This window comes from Octopus bimaculoides, chromosome 16 (assembly GCF_046866305.1).
Source record: "Octopus bimaculoides isolate indiv1 chromosome 16, ASM4686630v1, whole genome shotgun sequence".
NCBI lineage: Eukaryota > Metazoa > Mollusca > Cephalopoda > Octopoda > Octopodidae > Octopus > Octopus bimaculoides.
The window spans coordinates 49,551,553-49,576,552 of NC_142943.1; the positions used below are offsets into that span (position 1 = coordinate 49,551,553).

The window sequence follows — 25,000 nt, forward strand, 5'->3', positions numbered from 1 at the left end:
GCAACAGCCTGGGTTTCAACCCACAGCTTTTTAATATTCTTCCAAAGAGCCTGAAGGACCTACACGAAGTGGATATAGGTGCTTTCAAAACACAACTGGATCTCTTCCTGTCGAGACTACCAAATGAACCGACGTCGCGGCAGTGGGCACAAATGAGGGCTTCGTCATTAAACTCCCTCGTTCACCAAATGTCACATATTAGAAAAGGGTCTGACTCACGGGACTCGCACTTGCGGATAGCCATCCTCACCCCAATATGAGATCTCCACTACCACAGGCTTGACCATAAAACTGTCAGCGAACGGCCGATATTGTGACAGCTTAACATTCTCGACTCGACGAGCAGAGGAACCTGAGCTGGTAGCTGAACACACCAAATTGCCGCTGGAGAAAGTGTCAAAGCACGTGGTGTCTCAGATGAGGAGTCTATCATCACTGGAACGGGAAAATTATCATACCATCAGGCCTTTTGCTGGCCGAACTGGGAAGGGAAACCAGCAGTGTCTAAGTCATGCTTTATGATCTCGTTAAGAGCAGCATCACGTGGAAGGCGGCCATCACTATAATGTCATGTCAATGGCTGGAGGACAAAAAAATCCACAGTGGATCTGCGTTAAGCTCTCTCAGTTTCTAAACATAGCAATCCGTTTGTCAATGCGCGTAAAAGAACGTGTTATGGCTATAAGATATTTGCTCAATTTGCCTTCAACCAGAGTCATGTATTGTTTTTCTTAACTAGTGTGTACGGTTGGTGACTTATCATGAGCTGGAATCTGCACTTAACTCTAAACAGTGTATCAGTTTGAATTTGATTATATAAAATATTAATTTCCGGTTGTATTTAACATGCGGTTTAACATCACTACACGGGCCTTGGGTACTTTTAGCTGGGTTAGCAGTATTTTGTTGTTCTTTTTTTATTGTTTCTCTGTGCATTTGTTAATGTTTCTACAAATGTTTTATTGTTAGCTTTTGGTGAACGAGATAGTTTAACACCACTGCACTCATTTGCCTTTCGTGCACTCATGCTGGTTCGTCTGAAATGGCAGATAGAGTATCCAAGTGCTTCTTCAATGCATTTTCACCCCTCCGCTTTGTAGACTTCTCAGTTTCTTTGGCAAATCATTGAAAACTTACAGGAGTTGAAATCTAAGCTTTGGTAATATATCGACCTCACATTCGAGGGTAAGTGGTTTCTGTAAGAGGTTATTTGTTTTAGAAACACGTGAAAGTGAAAAAACAGCAGGAAAAATCCGCTGCTCTTTCATTTACTGGTAGATTATATTTTCGACTGCATTTCTTGTCAATCAAAATCATTTGAAGAGAAAATTGTTAATTTATTAAAGGGTAATATCTATCACCACCTAAAAGTGGGCGTTGTGCTGGGACACCGAATATTCTTTTCTACTTTAGGCACAAGGCCCGAAATTTTGGGAGAGGAGGCCAATCAATTAGATCGACCCCAGTACGCAACTGGTACTTAATTTATCGACTTCGAAAGGATGAAAGGCAAAGTCGACCTCAGCGGAATTTGAACTCAAAACGTAAAGACAGACGAAATACTGCTAAGCATTTCGCCCGGCGTGCTAACGTTTCTGCCAGCTCACCGCCTTTGGAGCATCAAATATTGCGATAGTTGACATAAAATAATCTCTCATACGGTTTTGTAGTGCAAATAAGCACACTTGCTTACAGTGCTTATATATTACCTTTTGGCATTAATACTGCGGCTGTTGCTTTAATTATTAGCCATTTTATTATTTCATTATATAACGAAGATATCACTTTTGTTTGATGAAGCTCGTATTGTTCAAATATTACCTGCTGTAAGTTGTGTCTATTTATTTTATCAAACAAAAGCTTTTGAAACAAAACTCGTTGGATGATATTTCGCGATAAAATTTAGCATGTTGTGAATGTTAATTAAAAGGAATAGAGGAAGAATGTTGACGAAAAATAAAAAAAAAAATAAATAAGCTAAAACATTATTATTCCTGTTGTATGACCGACTTTTTGTATAAATGATATATTATGTCTGATAATAAAGTACATGTGATACAGTCAACGAAAGAACTTCTATGTGGTTTTTGGATCTGCTAGAAATAGCAAACAAATCTCCCTCGATTCAGGGTGAGGAGTGGGTGGGGAGGAAGTTGTCATCAGAGCAGAGACCCGTGCCGAATACTTGTCCAAAAGAATGGATTCCACTGAAATCTCTCAAGAGCCAGGTTGTTATGTTTAGCTAAGTAACCGTTTCAGCTTATCACTCCAATATAGAAACGATGAAGAATTCAACAAAGTTTTCGATAATCAAATAATGTCGCTCATAATTCTTCGGTCGAACGAGGATTAAGGCTGAAGATATTCAAGATTATGCATGAACCCGAAGTCAACGAACCCGAAATCACGTAGTTATGAAACGAACTTGCTAACCATACAACATTGCCTGCAATATTTGTGTTTATTTTAAGAATATACACTTTAATCAGGTGGGATTGGGCTCTAAGGTCAATATGTCTGAGATAAACTATAATTAAAAGGGTCTTAATCTTTCGCATTATTAGCATCATCGAAGACGGCGAGCAGGTAGAAACATTTGCACTGCGGGCGAAATGCTTAACGGCATTTCGTCTGCCTTTACGTGTTCTGAGTTCAAATTCCGCCGAGGTCGACTTTGCCTTTCGTCCGTTCGGGTTCGATAAATTAAGTACCAGTTGCGTACTGAGGACGATGTAATCGACTGTCCCTCCTCCTCGAAAATTTTGGGCCTTGTGCCTAGAGTAGAAAAGAATCGTTAGCACGCCGGACGAAATGCTTAGCAGGAGATTTCGTCTGCCGCTACGTTCTGAGTTCAAATTCCGCTAAGGTCGACTTTGCCTTGCATCCTTTCGGGGTCGATGAAATAAGTACCAGTTACGCCCTGGAGTCGATGCAATCGACTAGCCCCCTTTTCGCCAAAAGTTTTAAAGGTCTTGTGCCTAGATTAGAAATAATTATTAACATCATCCAAGACGGTGAGCAGGTAGAATCGTTTGTACGCCGAACGAAATGCTTTGCGGTATTTCGTCTGTCTTTACGTATCGAGTTCAAATGCCACCGGGTTCGACTTTGCCTTTCCTCCTTCCGGGGTCAATAAAATAAGTTAAGCACTGAGATCGGTGTAAACGACTTACCTCCTCCCCAAAATTGCTGGCCAGCATTAAATGTCCTGTCATGGCATACCTCATTCTTGGATGTATGCACAGTGTCAGACTAGATTCGCACTAAGATTTTGTCCTAAACAATGAAGAGTAACACTTTCAGACATTATTCAAATGATGCATGTATATTCATGGGTAAGGGTGTTACTATCTTCTATTCAGAAAACTACTGCACTTGTAATTATTGAAAAAGGGGAATTAACTCTAAAGATGATTCATAGTCTAAAAACTCAAAATTGACGTAGATTTTACTGAATATTATAGAATTGGTATTTATCTGAGTCCTACTTAAGGATGTTCATCTTAAAGCTGTATGACGTTCATTTAAATTTATTACTATATAAAATACAATTTCACTTTCTATAGCGGAAACATTTATTTTATTTTTTTTTTGTATTTTCTTATCGATTAAAAACAATGAATCATAAAAGTATATTATTAAACAATTTTATTGAACAGAAAGAAAAAAAAAAAGAATAAAAAGTTTGACGTATTCTTCATGTTACTTATTTCGGAAAGGCGAGACGTGGGACAAGTGAAGCAAAACAGTGGTAGTATAAAATATATAAAGATTAAAAGCTTGAAAGCCACATGATCCAGCTTTGAATGAAAGTATGTAACATGATACGGCTATGAATGAAATATGAAACAAAGACATAGTTACAAAAAACAATGAATATAGATGGTCAAACAATGAACTAATTATTTGCCAATCAGAAATATGCCTTGCCTTGCTTTAGGCACGTAACTCCTGATAGAGTCGTCATATTCAGCATATCCGGGACCCCATCCCTCACCGTTTCACCAGTGACCGGTAATAAAGTCACTGGAAAAAAAGTCGCAGTAATAAAATCACAATTTTGGCTAGGAAAAAAAGTCACAATTAATTTATCTGATCCGGACAAAACCCACCTCGGACAAATTATCCCGCCGGATAAAACCCCTGTGACTTTTTTTCCTGTGACTTTTACCTGGATTCCCCTCGCCACCAGGTTTGAATATAACCTGTATCTTCCAGAAAGAGAGAAGAAGAATTGGTTCCAGTAATACTAATTTATTTATCGAAACAAATGGATGACAAGCTAATTAGTTAACACCTAAAGCGCGACGGGCCAACAAACGCCACACAAGCGCAAATACACACACACACACCTACATATATACACATGTATACATACATGTCGAGCTTCTTTCAGTTTCCATCTATCAAGTCCACTCACAAGGCTTTGGTCAGTAGAGGAGCCATCGCAGAAAATACTTACCAAAGGTGCCGTGTAGTGGGGTTGAACCCAAGACATATAATTCTTCTCTGCTCTAGGCACAAGGCCCGAAATCTTTGGGGAGGGGACTAGTCGATTAGATCGACGCCAGTACGCAACTGGTACTTAATTTATCGACCTCGAAAGGATGAAAGTCAAAGTCGACCTCGGCGGAATTTGAACTTAGAACGTAAAGACAGACGAAATACTGCTAAGCATTTCGCCCGGCGTGCTAACGTTTCTGCCAGCTCACCACCTTCCCAAGACATGATTAGGAAGCAAGCTTCTTACCCACACAAGCACGCATGCAACTATGGACCAGTTCCAGTCGCATGTCATGCATTTGACTGACATATAAAATGAAATTTATTTAATTAAACTGAAGACCGATCGGTTATTGTTTGCACTTATGTAAAGCTACAGTCTAACAATAAATTCTTTTATGACCTCTGTATCATAAAGTACAATCTGTAAGTACATGCAACTCATTCCTACCACATAATTGAGCAATTATTTTATGTACTGCTGTTTCAGGCGATGTTACATTAAACATCGTTTTAATTATCAAAATCGTTGCTTCTATTTTGAAATTTCACGACTATTGAAATTTCAAAACAACTGCTGGAGGTCCAGTGAAGCATGTTGGTTATTCACATGCTTTCGATAATCTTTGACTCGTGTCTTATTTCTTCAAAGCTGAAATCACAGTGTTACAGATCAAAACTATAGGAAGACAAAACGAAACCCTACATAATTCCATTCTCTATTGAAATATTTCATTTTTTTTTTATGCAGCGTTTCTCTCTTTTCACTCTCTCTAACAAAATTACTGTCTCTGATCAGAAAATAACTACAAAAATAAAGTAGCTTGATTTATTGCTACACATACATGATGTATGTCAGTGTATCCCAACGTTTTCACAATGGTTCCCAGCCCTTTTGTTTAAATGAGTTTTCGTACGGACCTCTTTATGTACACACACACACACACACACACACACACACACACATATTGCAGCGTGGAAGGTGTTTATAAGCCATTTAAGAAACACACAAAAACCGTTAGATTCACTTCAAAATTTAAATTTAATTTGTCAAAATATTTTCGTCGCTTTGAGACTGTGACCTGTTCGCTGACAAAATTCCGATGCAGCACGGAATTTTGTCAGCGAACACGTCGTGGTGTCAAAGCGACGAAAATATTTTGACAAATTAAATTTAAATGTTGCAGTGAATCTAACGGTGTTTGTGTGTTTCTTAAATGGCTTATAAACACCTTCCACGCTGCAATTATTTTGGTTCTAGCACACGATCTCAGATCAGGTCACTTGCTATGCAAGTACATCTCCGTAATATATATTCTTTTATTCTTTTGTTTCAGTCATTTGACTGCAGCCATAATGGAGCATCGCCTTTAGTCGAGCAAATCGACCCCAGGACTGATTCTTTGTAAGCCTAGTACTGATTCTATCGGTCCCTCTGGCCGAACCGCTAGATGACGGGACGTAAACACACCAGCATCGGTTGTGAAGCGATGTTGGGAGACAAACACAGACACACAAACATATACATACATATATATGTAAATATATATACGACGGGCTTCTTTCAGTTTCCGTCTACCAAATCTACTGACAAGGCTTTTGTCGGCCCGAGGCTATAATAGAAGACACTTGGCCAAGGTACCACGCAGTGGGACTGAACCCGGAACCATGTGGCTGGTAAGCAAGCTTCATAAATATATGAAATTTATAATTTAGTTCATGGATCTTTAATACTACCTTTGCAGACCACCAGGGGTTCGCGGACCCCAGGTTGGGAACCACTGTTGTATATTTCAGTTGGAGGAAACGATTTAACCAGGCTCTGCATATATTTTTTCTATTTTTTATAACATTATTTTATTTAAAATTTTATATCTGTTAGTGGAGGCGCGTGCCATAGCGGATTAATGATCGTAAGATTGTTGTTTCGATTCCTGGACCGGGTGATGCGTTGTGTTCTTGAGCAAAACACTTGATTTCACTTCATTGCTCCAGTCTACTCAGCTGACAGAAATGAATCATCCTACGATGGAATGGTGTCCCATTCAGGTGGGGAATATATATATGTCATGAAAATTGGGAAACCGGCCTATATAAGTCTATATGATCCGGAAAGGAACTTTACTCACATTTATATTTATTAATTGGAATTAAAAGTGATAGCTATATGCTTAAGAAGCTCACTTTGCAGCCATGTAATACAGGCTTCAATAAGCGACAGTCATAATTATTTTAGCCGCAAGGCGGTGAGCTGGTACAGTCGTTAGCACTCAGGGAAAATTACTTAATGGGTTTTAGTCCACCTCTCTGAGTTCAGATTCCGCCGTGGGTGGCTTTGCTTTTCATCCTTTAAATGAGGACTAGTTGAGTACTGGGGTTGTTATAATCGACTTACCCCTTCCCCTCAAGTTACTGGCCTTTAGTTAAGGTTTGAAGCCGCAGTAAAGGTGGAAAACTGACAGAATCGTTAGCCAAATCTGTAGCACGATTTCTTCCTGCCTTTTAAGTTTTGAATTTAAATCTCACTGAAGTCAACTATGCTTTTAATCCTTTCGGGGGTCGATCAAATAATGTACTTGTCAAGTACTGAACTCGATATAATTAAACATATTTAAATTGTTTGTTTAATGTCTGTTTCTTTTTGTCATTGAGCATTGAGGTGGTTGTGAGGTGTGCTAAAATAACAGCTAAATAAGATTTTTATTTGGTTAAGTCTTTTAAATTAAAGTGTATTTGCTAGCATCACACTCAGAGATTTAAAATTGTTTTTCACTTTTAAATTAACATAAACATGTGCCAAATTTTAAAATGTTCGGTAAACTATAATTTTTGGAGCCGCTGGCAACCAAGCAGAAAAACAAACATTAATCGAAGCGATACTACATCTAAAACGTGAATACCAGAATGAATTGATAAAATAGTCCAAAAGTTTCTGTAGTAAATATTTCAAAAATATACCGTAGTCAATTAAGTCTATTACTCTTCCCCCAACCCATTATTGGCCTTGTGCAAATATAAGCTACTAAGTCTGTCTTATTGGTCTTTTGCTATTACTAAGAGGTTAAGTAATTCCCCTCCACCAGTAACTAGATTTTTCTGAATCATTGACAGTTATGAGTTTTGTATTTGCTGCTGCTGTTGCTGCTACTACTACTGTTATTACTATTACTACTAGTATTACTATTACTACTGCCACTATCAACAATAATAACAACAACCGCTTTTCTGGTAATAATTAGGCCTTTTAGGTCATTGACAGTTAAGCACTAAACCAACTGGGCGATTCTCCTTCCTTTTCTCTAATATCCAGAAACGCTGATCTATCCTAGATTCTTTCCCTCGCCACCCACCACGTACATTCATCGTGTGAACAACATCTTATTTTTCTCTGTGACAGAAATATTTCATTGCTTTTCTATAGTCTATCTTCTCTTCAGCAAACACACTCTCTCATATATATATATATATATATATATATATATATATATATATATATATATATATATATATATATATACCTACATTCATACATACATACATACATACATACATACATACATACATACATATTTCTTATCTTCTCTCTCTCTCTATCTCTCCCCCTCTCTCTCTCCCTCTATCTCTCTCTATCTCTCTCTATACCCCCTCTCTATCTCTCTCTACCTCTCTCTCTCTCTCTACCTCTCTCTCTCTCTACCTCTCTCTCTCTCTACCTCCCTCTCTCTCTACTTCTCTCTCTCTCTACCTCTCTCTCTCTCTCTACCTCTCTCTCTCTCTATATATATATATATTAAAAATTGCGAAGGCCGATTTATACGATTACCTTGGGTTTCCCGTCCACAAAGAGTTTAACTTTATGGCGTATCGTCATATCCCCAAAACCTGTTGACCCATGACCTCTTAAAAGTAAGGAAGGGGAAATGTCTCACTACTCAAAGGTAACAATTGGGGATCATCTCCCTTTGCTATCGACGCCCGGCTGTGCCGCCATCTTGTGAGCTCCGAAAAGCTAGCAGGAACCTCCTGAAATGTAAACAGGGAACGAAAATCTCCGTTCTGGAGTTAAGGATATCCCCTAGTTTTGGTGAGTCTTTTAGGATTCTCGCGCGTTCAGTTATGCATAAATTGCAACGTTTCGCCCCGTTGATGTAGGGGCCTGGGTACTCGAGGATTTTCCACGAGATCGGGTTATGGCATCCCATCATCTCTTAGTTGCCAGACGTGACTGGCCAGCGATGTTACATATCTCCTTTCCGGAACTCTGAAAGAAGTCCTGTATCTGGAGAGACGATTGCTTGAAAGACTTCCCGGAACATTCAATGTATCTCCGTGGGCGTGTGTTGTCGGTGCTCCAGCTGCTGGTATTGCTGTTGTCATTACTGTAGCCGCCGACATTGTTGTTGTTGTTGTTGGAGCTAGGACTGCTGGTGTTGGCGTCGGTAACAGCATCACCGCTGCCTGTTATGGTGAAGGCGCTGTTGTTGTTATTGTGGTCCTCGTCATTGGTGGGAGAGTTGCCAATGCTGCTAGAGGTATCATTAGCTGTGGTTCCGCTGGTGTTTCTGCCAGGGCCTGCCGTTATTGCTAAAAAGCGGCGAGCTGGCAGAATCGTTAGCACGTCGGGCGAAACGCTTACCGGTATTTCGTCTGTCTCCACGTTCTGAGTTCAAATGCCGCTGGGGCCAACTTTCATCCTTTCGGGGTCGATAAATTAAGTACCAGTTATGCACTGAGGTCGATGTAATCGACTAATCCCCATTCCCCAAATTTCAGGCCTTGTGCCTATTGCAGAAACGGTTATTGCTGGCGGTGGCACTGGACCTGTTGCTGTTGCTATAGGGGTTGTAAGGTCTGCTACTGTGGACGTTAGGGAAGCTGTTGGCAATGCTGGTGGTAATGCTGCTGTTGTTACTGTTGTCGAGTTCTCGAAGCCTTCAGAATTACAACAAACAACTCCTTTTATTTCTCATACTCGTCTCATAATGATGACGCCAGTGAAGAAATCAAATTGTAAACAATCATCAACTCCTCACCACTAAAGCGATCTTCGTCCGCTTTACACACATCTCTTATCAGCGTACGCACGAATATTCTAACACAGTTGTATTCTTTCTCGTCCCCGATTCCAGCTTCTAACAAAATCTTCAGATCTATATTCTAACCCAACCAAAAGCTTCAGTTTCTTTCTTTCCTTCTGTCTGTTTATTTTTCTTTCTTCCTTTTTCCCCTCCTCTCTTTCTTTCTCGAGTTAACTTTCAGCTATTACGAAGAAAACATCCTCGCACTTCATCCACCCTACACATAAACAACAACAACACAACGAGAATTCCCAAGGTCACTAACTTGCTAGGCCCGAGTTTAGTTGTCTGCATCGTAGACAATCTTTTTTTGGCTCGTCTTAACTACTTACTTCTAATAATAACAACCACAACGGTATGTCATTCTCCTCTGCCAACAGCTGAGTTATCTAGGTCATTGACAGCAAAGTGTGTGATCTTTAAAATATGCTAAACAGAGAAAGTATTAGGTCCTTCCTAGGTAAGTCATTCCCCTCTGCTAAATAGCTAAGTTTTCTGAAGTGGCAGTGTCATTGGCATCTACGTGTTTACTACTGCTACTACTACTACTACTGCTGCTACTACTACTACTACTACTACTACTACTACTACTACTGCTGCTACTACTACTACTACTACTACTACTACTACTACTACTACTACTACTACTACTACTACTACTAAACGATATCAATGACAGTAAGTCGTTCCCCTCTACTAAAAGCTAGGTTTGTAGGACATATCCACATCGTAACAGAAACACCGGAAGTCATTCAAAATTTCAAGACAGGCCAGTGGCTGGCAAGTTTCTGGTTTCATGCAGATGAGAAGGTTATTTATTTATTTATTTATTTATTTCATTCTGGAGTTTTAATAATGTATTCTATGAGCTTATAAAGTTTAATGCAATATATGTGATCTTCAGTTTAATGAGTTTCCGTCTTTTATATTTTTGTTTTAAATGACACACTCATACATTTGTAAGCATAGAAGACAAGAAGGAAATATGGAAAAGCCTTGCGAGTGAACTTGGTTGACGAAAACTGAAAGAAGCCCGTCATATATATATATATATATATATATATATGTATGTATGTATGTATGTATATAGTTATATTAATATAAGAAAATAGAGGAGAAATGTACTGTATACTGATTTAATTTAATTTTTATTTTATCTTTAATTTATTTTATTTTCATCACGATGAAAACATATCAAACAATGTAATACATATAAGATTTAAAAGATTAACGTCATCATAAAAAATAAGCATAAAAAAGTGCCTACACATGTTTCAATCCGGCCATTAGGTGAACGGTGCTTCGAATCATCACAATTCGAACCATATATATATATATATGCATATATGGGCACAGGACGCCACTAACTGTGTAAACAACATGAAATACGTAGACAAACGAGTTAAATACGTAAAGAGGGAGAAAAAATGGAAAACAGGACAAGTAAACATAGGGAAACCACGCTTCCCAGTTGTCGGCTGTTTATCTACTCCTCATTTCAAGTATATATGTGTAAGACATATACCATCACAATTTTAATTTTAGTATGATCAAAATTGACCGACGAACGGTAACGTGAAGTGACAGTTTGTGATGATATTCTTTTCGGCTTTAATAAAAAGTATATAACTCTGCCTTCGTTATTTGAGTACTATCTTTTCCACCTTGTTTTGCATTTATGTGTTTGCTTGTGTGTGTGTATGTGTGTGTGTGTGTGTGTTTGTGTGTATGTTTGTGTTTATGTCTGTCCCCGGTTGTTGGTTTGCTTTCACCTCCGTATCATAGCGGTTCGGCGAAAAAAAAAATAGAATAAATACCAGGCTTTAAAAAAAGGAAAATAAGTGCTGGGTTTGATTCGCTCGACTAAAATCTGTTATAGGCAGTGCTCCAGCATCGCCGCAGCTTAATAAGTGAAGCATAAAATATAGCAGATAATAATATATTCCTGAGTTGTAGTTGCCTGACAATGGTATCATTTCAAACCGTGTGTTCAAACTACTGAAATTACAGCGTGATACTTACTCTATCGGATTCTTTGCTGAACTGCAATGTACCGGGAACGTAAACAAACCAACACCGGTTGTCAAGCTGTGGTGAGGACAATCACAAACACACACGCACATAGGTGCGGGCGTGGGTGTGTGGTAAGAAGCTTGTTTCCCAACCACATGATTCTGGGTTCAGTCCTATTGTGTGGCACATTGGACAAGTGAGTGGATTTGTTAAACGGAAATTGAAAGAAGTCCGTCGTGTATGTATGTGTGTGTCCTTGTTACTATGTTTGTTTTCCACCACCGCCTGACACCCGGTATTGGAAGGTTTACGTCCTCGTAAATTAGCGGTTCGGCAAAAGACACCGGTAGAAGATTAGGTTTAGAAAAAGTACTGGAGTCGATTCATTCAAGGCGGTGCCCCATCATGGCCTCAGACTAATGACTGAAACAAGTAAAGGAATAAAAGAATCTATCTATCTATCTATCTATCTATCTATCTATCTATCTATCTATCTATCTATCTATCTATCTATCTATCTGTCTGTCTGTCTGTCTGTCTGTCTATATGATGGGTTTCAGTTTCCGTCTACCGAATCAACAATTCATTTACAAGGAATTGGGTGGCACTCGGCTCTAGTAGAAGCCACTTGCTCAAAGTGCCACAAAGCTGGGCTGAATCCGGATATCATGCGGCTGGATAGCAAACTCCCTACCATTCAGCCATGCTTGCGGCTAGATTCTAAAAAGCCATGTTTTCAGTGCAACGTGTTTGAAGGAAAAAAAAATGTTTCTAGTTACAGAAATATACTTTGTACGACAGAAAACACACGCACACCCCATATAGAGTACAAGAGATTTCCAGAGAGCTTCGATCGAACATCAAATTTATATCAAGCAGTCTACTCAAGATATAGCATATCGATGAAAATGTATTAACGGAAATGCAAGAAAAAAGTCATAATAAAGTCCTCAATGATGAAAGCCGAAGTTAACCTCGGTGGCATTTGAACTCAAAACATGCTAACCAGAAAAAATACCTATTTCGTTATTGCCCACAAGGGGCTAAACATAGAGGGAACAAACAAGAACAGACGAACGGATTAAGTCGATTACATCGACCCCAATGCGTAACTGGAACTTAATTTATCGACCCCGAAAGGATGAAAGGCAAAGTCGACCTCGGCGGAATTTGAACTCAGAACGTAACGGCAGACGAAATACCGCTAAGCATTTCGCCCGGAGTGCTAACGATTCTGCCAAGCGTTTTGCCCAATACTCTAACGATTCTGTCCCGCTGCTGCCCTTTGTTCTTTACTAAATAATATCTCAGCCTTTGGCAATGTACGGTGTTCGTTCACACGTAAATAATATTAATACAGAAGTTTAACAGTCATTGTAATAAGGTGGCAGGGGCGGTTATTATTGCCTACGCAAAAAAGATAAGTATGTTAACCTCTCACAGCAGCACGTAGCCCTGATCAAATTTCACCGTTTAGTTTTCATACAATCTACCACTTCAAGGGAAAATATGACCAAAACACGAGGGAAGATGAACTCGAAGTACTCTGTCAGTATCTCGAGACCCTTAGTGATAAAAGCGTAAAAATAAAATTGATAAAGGTGTAAAAATAATAGGGATGATATAATAGTTGATGATAAAAGTATACAAATATTTTGATGACAAACTTTTTTTTTAGGTGTGAAAGCAATAAACAGAGATATAAAACACAATAACAGAAACGCACTTCACAAGAATCTTAAACTAATTCCTCAAGGTCTGAAAAATAACGATAAAATTGGAAGAGATAAGAGTAATCTATTTATTATTATGAACGAAAGCAAATGCATAACAAAAAATAAACAGTATATCTTATGATAACAGGAAATTCGTCCAAATAAGAAAATAACAAAATGGTACAGCTAAAATTCAAACCCAAATTAATTACTGCTGCAAACTTTTAAATGAGATCTATATGCTTCCTGTCCCCAAAAAGGAGAGTAGAGCCCTGCTTATATTTATGACACCGTAAATACATCTGACATCGTAAATTCATATATTAGTACCTTCCCATAGCATTGATAAACGACTAAATACTCAAGCGAGATATAGTATACAATCGTCGGACGAATTTCTAGAAATGTTACAGGAAGTTAATGAAGCTAGTAACATTTCCCCAAGGGATGCAAAACGGCTTTTTATCAACGTTTCGGTAATGGAGAAACCATAAGCATAATTTTGGACTATCAATAAAAAGTTTCTCTTGGCCTACCTAATAAAGGCTCACATCCGTAGTTTATAAGGTAGCATATATACTCAAAGGGATGGAATGACTATAATTCTTTATTCAGTCCTTAAATCATTGAGCTTTATATGGTTAACGTTGAAAAAGAGTTATTTCTAAACATAAACTGTGTTATATCTGTATGGTACGTTGAAGGCGCATCTATTATAACGGATACAGAAGAACAGGCGAATGAGCTCAAAGATCATAGGGGAAATATTTCCCTTCTTAATTAATTATATATCCAACGTAGCTCTATCATAAATTCAGACAACACTTTATATACATATATACATGCATGCATACATACATACATACATATATATGTATGTATAAAATTCAGAAGGGATAGATATTTTTATCCCTTAGACTGTTATTGCAACGTCTAACTCTAATAACCTGGGACATAACAATATGGAGGGCGGTGGTGAAGGAATGAACTGTTTCACTAGAGAGCAGCTAGCTACAGAAACAAACAATTTGAGATCTTTTTGTCTAATGGACTCGATATAATAGTTACAAATTTTGGCACAGGGCTAGCAATTTCTGAGGGGGATTCGATTACATCGACCTCAGTACGTGACTGGTGCTTATTTTATCGGTCCGGAAAGAGCGAAGAACAAAGTCGACCTCGACGAATTTGAACGCAGAACGTAAAGACAGATGAAACGTTGATAAGCATTTTGCCCGGCTTGCTAACGATTCTGCCAACTCGCCACCTTTAGACTTGATACAATACAAATGATTGGATATCTGATACAACAAGGATAACATCTCTATGTCGCTAGTCGGCTGAACTCTTTTTTCCGATACTTTTATACGCTATATTGTTGTAATAAAATATGTCATGCAGATACGCAGAATTTTTATAAAAGCAAAACAGCAAAAACAAACTATATTTTTGAGTAATATGCAATTCTGAAGAGCAGCACAGCAATAAAAATTGAATTTATGAATTGTGGATTTGATGGAATGGTTTTTAATGAAAAACTGCGTATTGCATGAAAATGGGACTACTTCAAAACAGAACTCTGACAAAACGTGACGTGATAACTTAAAGCAGTTTGATATTCTGGAATCTAAAAATTAAAAAAAAAATAAAATGAAATAAATGTAACATTTAGTAAATGTTAGGAAGAAATCTGTAGAGAAATAACTAAACGTATCCCTCTTCCCATTAATCTATCTATATTACTAATAGCAATTTGCGAATGCGGTCTATCTATCTATCTATCTATCTATCTATCTATCTATCTATCTATCTATCTATCTATCTATCTATCTATCTATCTATCTACGTACCTACCAACCTACCTATCTGCCTGCCTGCCTGCCTGCCTGCCTGTCTGCCAGCCTGTCTGTGTGTCTGTCTGTTTTTTCCTCAGTCAATCAGTCAGTCAGTCAGTCTCCCCACTCTCTTTCTCTCTCTCTCTCTCTATAAATGTCTCTCTCTCTCCCTCTCTATCAATGTCTCTCTCTTTCTCTCTCTCTCTCTCTCTCTCTCTCTCTCTCTCTCTCTCTCTCTCTATATATATATATATATATATATATATATAGGATAAATTCTTTATAAGAATTTATCAAGTAGTCAGCGTGAAAAAACCCTCAAAATGAAAGAATAACGAAAAATGTTCGTAATGAAAAAAATTTTTTGAGAGATAAATTTTGAAAGCTGCATTCCCTCGCTTTCAGTAAATATGTTGCTTATTCTTTTGGTAGTTTTTGACTTATTTAGTCCCTCGAAGTGTGAGGCATTAATACACAGTTAATGCCCTTTATATATAAGTATATATATATATATATATATATATATATATATATATATATATATATATATATATATATATATATATATAATATAAATAATATATAAATATATGCATATATCAATATATATATGTACGTACCTACATATATATGTATATATACATGCATATATGGGTACAGGACATCAAAAGAACGTTAAACACAATGAGAAATGAAAACATAAAAACGAAAACATAGAAAACGAACTTCTTTGCGAACAACGTAAACCGCAGACGGAGAAACGAGACATGCAACATAAAGAGCATACCCTTTTGTCAGTTGTCCCTCTTTCAACTATTCCGCGTTTCGAAGGCAAGGACAATACGCGACTTCGTTGAAATAGTCCTTCCCGCAAAGCAAATTAAATAAAACTTGGGATCAATTTGTTCGACTAAGATGTACTTGCATAGCAGGTGACCTGATCTGAGATCGTGTGCTGGAACGAAAACAATTGCAGCGTGGAAGGTGTTCATAAGCCATTTAAAATAACGCACAAAAACCGTTAGATTCACTTCAACATTTAAATTTAATTTGCAAAGATATTTTCATATATATATATATATATATATATATATATATATATATATATATATATATATATATATATATTCATATATATATATATATATAAAATTCAATATATACATACTGACAGCGACTCTAATCGCCCGAAAGCACCAATTGGCGATTAGTACATATGCATACAATTGAGTGAGTTGATTACAACATTAGAGCATTTAGCTCTTATTTCTAGCAGTGTAAGTGTTTCTAACATCCTAGTCATATTTAGTGACAATTATAATTTACTTTTTTGGTAAAACATTGCAGACTGCTGCCTATATTAATTGCATACATACATACATACATACATACACACATATATATATTATATATTATATATATATATATATATATATATATATATATATATATATATATATATGCAACAAGAAGATAAAAGATCTGCTCTAAGCTTTAGGCTCATAAGATAGCTTCCCCGGATTTTGTAGAGTATATATTCTCCACTATATATACAACACTGGAACTTCGCACATGCGTTTCTTACTGTGTCTCTGGGAAGTTTTTCGAGTACTTCTTTGATCTTGGCCCCCAATTCGGCTTTGTTGCTGCAAGAAGTGTGGTCAGTGTCTTCCTCAATCGTACTCTACACACTAGTTCATGAAAGAATCGGTGGAATTTGGAAGCCAGAAATTGGGGCTTGTGAAGTCGTAGAAATTCTCCGATAATTACTTTTGACTCTTTTCAGAAGTATGGCAAGGAGCCAAATCCTACTGCTACACATATCGCCCTCTAGTAGCAACCATCTCCACCCAGGGTTTCACCATAGTCTCCAGCAGCTTCTCATAGCTGCTTGAATTAAACCTTGAGACCCTTCTCAAAACGTGGGGCGGCATGACGTCACTTTCACTGAAGACACGCTCAAAGGCCATCACAGTTTGAGGAAACTTGGTTTTTAATGATGTCCGTGTCACGGCTTACATGCTTTACAGTATTTTCAGAGAATTGCACAACAGTCATGATGTCAGCATTTTGATACCCTGTGGGAATGATCATGACGTAAGTAAACCTTTTCCAGTGTTCAGATGGTTTACAATCCTCTATCTCAGCCAACACAATTGTGTAACGCTCATTTTATTTGTATTATAATTATATTATGTAAATTTATTTCATGCACTTAATCTTCCTCGGAAAATGGCCATCTCCGTTGTTATGACAGTTTGAATATGCTAGTTTCAAGATATGAATAAATCAACGATATTTGCAAACATCTTAAACTGCTAATTATCGCAAAAACGTTTATAGAATATTCAGTTTGAAATGAATTATAATAAATTTCCAGATTATAAAATGTTAATGATTAAATTTTTTTTTTAAGCAAAGAAAACTAGAGACATTATGGGGCTGCTAGAATCAATTGTGTTTTCAATGAACGATGTTGTTAAATGACAAACGACACATAATGCTCTTTATTTACTCATCCTGACTGGTCACAAGGTTGGTGTTGTTCTCGGTCAGCTTCAAACCTTGTACGTTGTTGCTTTTAGATAAAACCCTTATGTCCAGACAGTACCAGAGGATAGAAATTAGTCAAACTGGATAAAGTGTTTACTAAGTTTGTATAATTCCAGAGAAGAGAGATACATTAGGTGAGCTTAAGCGAAGGTGTGCTTAGCTTACTGTTTCAGAGTGTCACATGTCCGGCATTAGCTGGCAGCCCTACCATCATACAAGCGCAGGCATTGTTATATATGCAGGTATGGCTGGCATGGCTGTGTGGTTAAGACGCTCAAGCTTCAGCCTCGTGTATTCGGGTTCAGTCTCACTCGCGGTTCCTTGCTTACCTACCACATGGTTCCGGCTTCAGTCTCACTGCGTGGCACCTTGGGCAAGTGTCTTCTACTATAGCCTCGGAACGACCATTGCCTTGTGAGTGAATGTAGAAGCCCGTTGTATATATATATATGTATGTGTGTGTGTGTATGTGTGTGCAGTGTGCGTCTTTGTGTCTGTGTTTGACACCCCGACTTGGCAACCGGTGTCGGTTTGTTTACGTACTCGCATATAGAGTTTTAGTAAAGTAGAATGACAGAATAAGTATCAGACTTAAAAGTAAAAAGTACTGGGGTCGATCTGTTCGATTAAAGCCCTTCAGGGCGGTACCCCAGCATGGCCACAGTCCAGTGACTGAAATAAGTAAAAGATAGACGATATAAGCATTCCAAATGTGACAATTCCTTTTTGTTTTTAAATCTAGGATTAGAATCTTTTAAAGTATTCTTCTTTAAAAAGAAACCCTTGGGTAGTTTATAATTTATTGAGATTCTTAGATTCTTGGATTTCTCCAAAGCTTTGTAGTAGAAGTAGGAGCAAAAGATGAGTGGAAACTGAGAAGCATGCGAGAATACTGTCTCGTGAGAGAACCGCATAAAAGCAAACACAAAAGGCAGCCATGTTAGATCAATGAAAAATAGCCGAAGAAATGTGTAATAGAAAATATGTTTAAGAAGCCTGAATATTGATTTTTGGGATTATTATAAAGTAGGTAAAAGCGGTCAGCTGGTAGAATCGTTTGTACGCCGGACAAAATGCTTAGCGGCATTTCATCCGTCTTTACGTTCTGAGTTCAAATTCCGTTGAGGTCGAGTTTGCTTTTGGAATATTCCAAAATATCCTATTAGTTGCTACATAAATCTATAATCCTTTTTACCATCGGCATAAGGCCTGAAATTTGGGGAGGGGGGACTAGTCGATTAGATCGACCTCAGTACGCAACTGGTACTTAATTTATCGACCTCGAAAAACATAGTCGACTACGGCGGAATTTGAACTCAGAACGCAACGACAGACGAAATACCGCTAAGCATTGCGCCCGGCGTGCTAACGATTCTACCAGCTCACCGCCTTACATAAATCAATAATGCTGGAATTCAAGTTATTCAAGAAAACTCGAATTTTTTTATTTACCTAACAAAACTGAAACTTTGGATTTCCACAGTTATACTTGGTATTTAGAACAAATCAAATTCATATGACACAGCAGGTGCTTGTCCACTCGCAAAAATAATCTTTAGAATAATTTGAAGTTTTTTTTCGCATTCCTCTCAATCATCATGAAAGCATACAGAACAACGGCAAGATCTCACTATTATATCAGAAAACATGTTCTTATGATTCAAGCGTATTTCTCTCCGACTGCACTTGATGTAGTTGCATTAATTAGTATTCAGACAGTAATATCTTCACTAGCGCGCTCCATTTGTCGCCACCTGATGTTTTCTTTTCAAATGTTCAAGCACTGCAACAGGAATTGAACTAAGCAATAACAGTCAGCAAAAATATAGTACTACTGCTGCTTAAAGACTTGAATTATACAAACTTTAGATTTAGGTGAATTTACCTTTCCCTTGAAGAATGGGATTTTACTCAAACAGAATTGAACAGAACGAATAACAGCACAATGATAATATTGGCTTCAAACTTTAGCACAAGGCCAGCAATATCGGGGAGAGGGAGTAAGTCGACTACATCGACCCTAGTGCTCAACGGATATTTATTTTATCGATTTTGAAAGGATGAAAGGCAAAGTCGACCTTGGCGGAATTTGAACTCAGAACGTAAAGACGGACGAAATAACCCTAAGCATTTTGTCCAGCGCACTAATGATTCTCGCAGCCTTAACACATTGACAATATTCACAGTTGTTAAGGCGGCGAGCTGGCAGGAACGTTAGCACAAATTTGTTTGTCCCCTCTATGTTTAGCCCCTTGTGGGCAATAAAGAAATAAGAACCGTTAGCACAAATAAGTACCAGTTACGCACTGGGGTCGATATAATCGACTTAATCCGTTTGTCTGTCCTTGTTTGTCCCCTCTGTGTGTAGCCCCTTGTGGGCAGTAAAGAAATAAGAAACGTTAGCACACCGGGCGAAATGCTTAGCAGTATTTCATCTGTCTTTACGTTCTCAGTTCAAATTCCACCGAGGTCGACATTGCCTTTCGTCTTTTCCGGTCGATGAATTAAGTACCAGGTGCGTACTGGTGTCGATCTAATCGACTGGCCTCCTCTCCCAAAATTTCGGGCCTTATGCCTAGAGTAGAAAAGAATATTTACAGTTGTTTGTTCAGAATCTTCACACCTCCTATTTTCACAGCCACGTGATGAAAAATATAAGGAAGGTCACAGCATCTTATTTTGAAAGAAATTGTTTTGAAATAAATCATTCACAGTAAATCTTTAGAATACGCTAATTTTCATGCCAACACATGTAGAATTATTGTAAATAAATTAAATAATTCTCTCATTACTACTTCAGTAGGTTTCGATGAAGTTTCTGTTTCCTTGAAGACATCAGATAAGAACGAAACCGATCCAGAGTTAATTTCCGTAGTTGTTGAACTGATCACAATTATCGTATCACTCTTTGAGCCAACATTGTCTTCTCCTCACAAGATAAGTATTTTTTAATCAAATTTTTGATGATCACTACTTTAAATTCTCTGTATTAAACTATCTTTTAATCTTTTACTTGTTTCAGTCAAAAGGTTTCCCTCTGCTGCTTGGCCAGCAGTTTATTCATGAAGTTCAAGACATCATCAACAACAGTCACTGCTGAACGTAATTTCTTGCCCTGATGATCTCTGATGAACAGTATGGCTCTGACGATCTCTGACCGTCGAGAATGTTTCTTTTGGAAACAGATGATCTGGTAGCTTCTGGTTGCCATCATAGGCTGCCAGTTCTTTCCGATCTTGAACAGGAAGGAACTGACGACGTTCAACAAACGAACAGTCTCCAACTTATTGTGTTTGGTGGCTAGGTCCATGAATACAATACGTATTTTTACTTCCGGTGCTGTATTGGAATCTTTCTTGCTAATGGTATCTATATTTATGAGATATACTCTGTATTTAACAATGTAATTCCTGACACGCAAAATGACCAGCTGGTCACGACAAGAACGGCCTTCTGCATAGTTTGTTCGATCAAGGCTGATTTGAATAACGTTTACATCGGTGCAATGAAAAAAAAGGCCTCTGCACGTTCACACGATTTGCGAAAAATAGTAACCCAAATTACCTTTCAATTACATTTTAAGTTAGAAACGAACACATTGGATTATACCGTTCTAAAAATATTTGTTTACATATGCATATATGTACACACACAGAGAGAGAGAGAGAGAGAGAGAGAGAGAGAGAGAGAGAGAGAGAGAGAGAGAGGGGGGGGAGATAGACAGATCGATAGATACACACTCATACACATACACAAGTATACATACAAAATATTGAGAAAATATCATTGTATATGTTACATAAACTAAAAGAAAACAGACCAAAGCACATTGTTTCTCTTAGTATTATAATATTATGGTTAAATGGAGGCGAAGTGGCTGAAGCGTTACCACACCGGGCATAATGCTCAGCGGCACTTTGTTCATCTTTACATTCTGAGTTGAAATTCAGCCGAGTTTGACTTTGCCTTTCATCTTTTCGGTGATCGATAAAATACGTACCAGTTATTCACTGGAGTCGATGTAATCGACTTACCCGTCTCCCCAAAATTGCTGTCCTTGAGCCAAAATTTGAAGTCATTTATTCTATGATGGTTTACTCGGAGTTCATTATCAAAACATTTATCTGCAGCACAGTGTCACGTGCAGTTTTAAATAGGAAACGCTTAATTTGGCAAACTGAAAACTTTCATAATTAGCACTGGCGAAGAAGTTCGTTGACTTGTATATATTTCATTATCAAAATTTATCTTATCACCCACCCCGCGCTCTCTTTGTTTCTCGCGAATGTCTCTGGTTTTAGAATTGCAAATGTTACTGCTACTAATTTTAGTATTTATTATTAGAAAAAAGAATGTTATAAGTTAGACATAGACGCAATTAAATAACATTTATGTGTTCTTCAAAGCAACATTTCAGGTCATTATATCTGCTATTTCCTTAAGTATTCAAATTTGTCTATAATTGCACATGGTTTATATATTTTTATGCAATTTAATCCTTGAAAATAATTATTTAAGCATTTGCCTATATTTAGACTATTATTCATATTTGAGGGAAAGAAAGAGAAAGAGGATGTAATATTTTTTACCATGGGTAGATTTCATATATCTTTGTTTATATTGAACTTATTTTTTCCCATTTGATCTCTGGTAAACATGTACTCATGCACATACATACACTTATGTACTGACATAGAGGAATGTAAGCGAATATGTTCATATACATCCTCATGTACACATTCACACAGAAAAACATTTGTAAATTCTCAGCGACATCTATTTAAAAAGCATGTTACAGTTACACAGCATAGATTGCGCTTTTGTACGTGTTTATGTGTGAAACAGAAGGAAGAGGAGTCGTTGCGAAAACTGTTATATAATTTCTTATTCATATCTATCTATCTATCTATCTATCTATCTATCTATCTATCTATCTATCTATTCTTTTATTCTTTTCTTTGTTTCAGTCATTTGACTGCGGCCATGCTGGAGAACCGCATTAAGTCGAACAAATCGACCCCAGGACTTATTCTTTGTAAGCCTAGTACTTATTATATCAGTAACTTTTGCCGAATCGCTAAGTTACGGGGACGTGAACACACGAACATCGGTTGTCAAGCGATGCTGGTGGTGGTGGTGGTGGAACAAACACAGACACACAAACATATACATATATATCTATACGACGGGCTTCTTTCAGTTTACATCTACCAAATCCACTGAGAAGGATTTGGTCGGCCCGAGACTATAATAGAAGACACTGAACCCGAAACCAGGGGATTGGTAAAAAACTACTTTATTTCATAAATATTTGCGATAAAGGCATTACAAAGAGGGGACGAACAAGGACAGACAAACAAACATAAAAGGGGTGAAGTAGCTGTATCGATTAAATATTTCCAATTTTAGATATACAATAATAATTTGATTATATTTACAATGTTCGATTAAAGCATTGCTCATTACATATGCAATTTGTAATGGCTTTCCTGAAGGATATGCATGCGACCTCCAGGGTAGACCCCTTGCTTTTTCTTTCTCTTGTTTTTGGTTTCCACTTACCTGGTGCCAAACACTCCCAGCTTCCTCGTCACAGCCACTCCTGCACCCTATTCCAATAAAAAAACAGAAGACAAATAAAATTCTTTAACACACCTTTAATTATATGTTACAAATGTTTCCGTACCATCTCCATTTGCAACGCCAGTTTACGCGAAAATTCTAAAAGAAAATCACGTAATATTTGTGGTCTTAGGCATTGGAAAGGCACTCTCTCAGACTTGCATCAAAGGCGTGCTATTACATTGTGTGTATATACACATACATAATACATACATACATACATACATAAATGCATGCATGCATGCATACATTCATACATACATACATACATACATACATACATATATATATATATATATATATATATATATATATATATATATCTGTGTATATACAAATTATTATATATTTATACGTACACACACATACACATATATATACGCGCACATATATATATATATAAATGTAAACACACAAGCAAATATATATATGTGTGTGTATGTGTATATATATATACGTATAAATATATGTGTGTGTATAACCTGTATGTGTGTGTGTGTATATGTATATATAACCTGTATACATTATCAATTGTGTACGCTGATACACACACTACCCCATCTACATAATACATACATACATACATACATACATACATACATACATGCATACCTACATACCACATGCACATACACACGTAAAAATCATCATTACTTTGGATAATGTAGTTCAATTCGAACTCCGCTCGCATGACAGGATATGACAATTTAAATATCTTTAGTCATAAGTCATCTCGATCGAGACTGACGTTGACCTAAATAGCACACGAGCAATAACAGCAACAATATCAACAACTTAAAAATTAATAAGCTCGATCAATACCAAAAAAGGCCTTGGACATCGACAGAATATAGTAATAACAGAAAGGAACCTTTGGTTAGGCTGTCCTTTATTATTTACAAATCTCAAAACATGCGTTAATTTAAAAGAAAAAAAGGTATCTCGTAAATATTTATCATCGAAAGAAACTAACAGGGAATAAATTACGAACATTTAATATGACTCTCACTGCTAACAGAAGCAGCCAAGCAGGTTTATAAGATTGTTGTTTTCGTTTTGCCGAAAGATGGTCAACGACCGCAAGAGCGTTAGCCTCTTGTACTATTTATTTAACAAAGTAATATTTCTGCCCTATTTGCGGACGCTGCAAACAGCCGTATTGCAAAATGTGCGATAAATTCTGATATAATGACGTTATTTCATTTTCACAAAAAGCAAAATAATCCAATTTTTGTGATTGATAGAGAATATTGACAGCATTTATACTAATAGCAATTTAATAGGCGTTACTTCTCCATTATTCACCACAAATAGGCACGTTTGAAAAACTATTTTCCTGGTTGAAAAGATTACTTAGTACAGAATATAAAATTGAATAATTGAGAAGTTAATAAAGAGAAGTATTAACGAGGAGTGCATTACTAGTTGATATATTTAAAGGAGATAATTTGATAATACGAAATGATTTTCAATAACGAGAAAATACACGCGTTAAGTTAGTCTTGTAATAAATGTATTTTTCTTGAAATGTTCTGTTCTACTCTAGGCACAAGGCCCGAAATTTTGGGGGATGAGGCCAGTCGATTAGATCGATTCCAGTACGCAATTGGTACTTAATTTATCGACCCCAAAAGGATGAAAGGCAAAGTCGACCTCGGCGGAATTTGAACTGAAAACGTAA

The 25,000-nt window shown here is 37.2% G+C and overlaps 1 long non-coding RNA gene across 3 annotated transcripts in view; it reads left to right on the plus strand.

Annotated features, from left to right (window-relative positions):
• The window catches only part of LOC128249672 (uncharacterized), a 58,619-nt gene that overhangs the window by 30,506 nt on the left and 3,113 nt on the right, over positions 1–25,000 (plus strand). The window contains exons 2-3 of one of the 3 annotated variants that reach the window (XR_016244677.1): positions 20,498–22,980; positions 24,866–25,000. The exon at positions 24,866–25,000 is cut by the window's right edge and continues 33 nt beyond it. This is a non-coding gene — a long non-coding RNA (uncharacterized LOC128249672). Of the gene's footprint in view, positions 1–20,497; positions 23,359–24,865 lie in introns of those variants that run through there. The other 2 variants (XR_016244678.1, XR_008265786.2) reach the window with 2 other exon arrangements.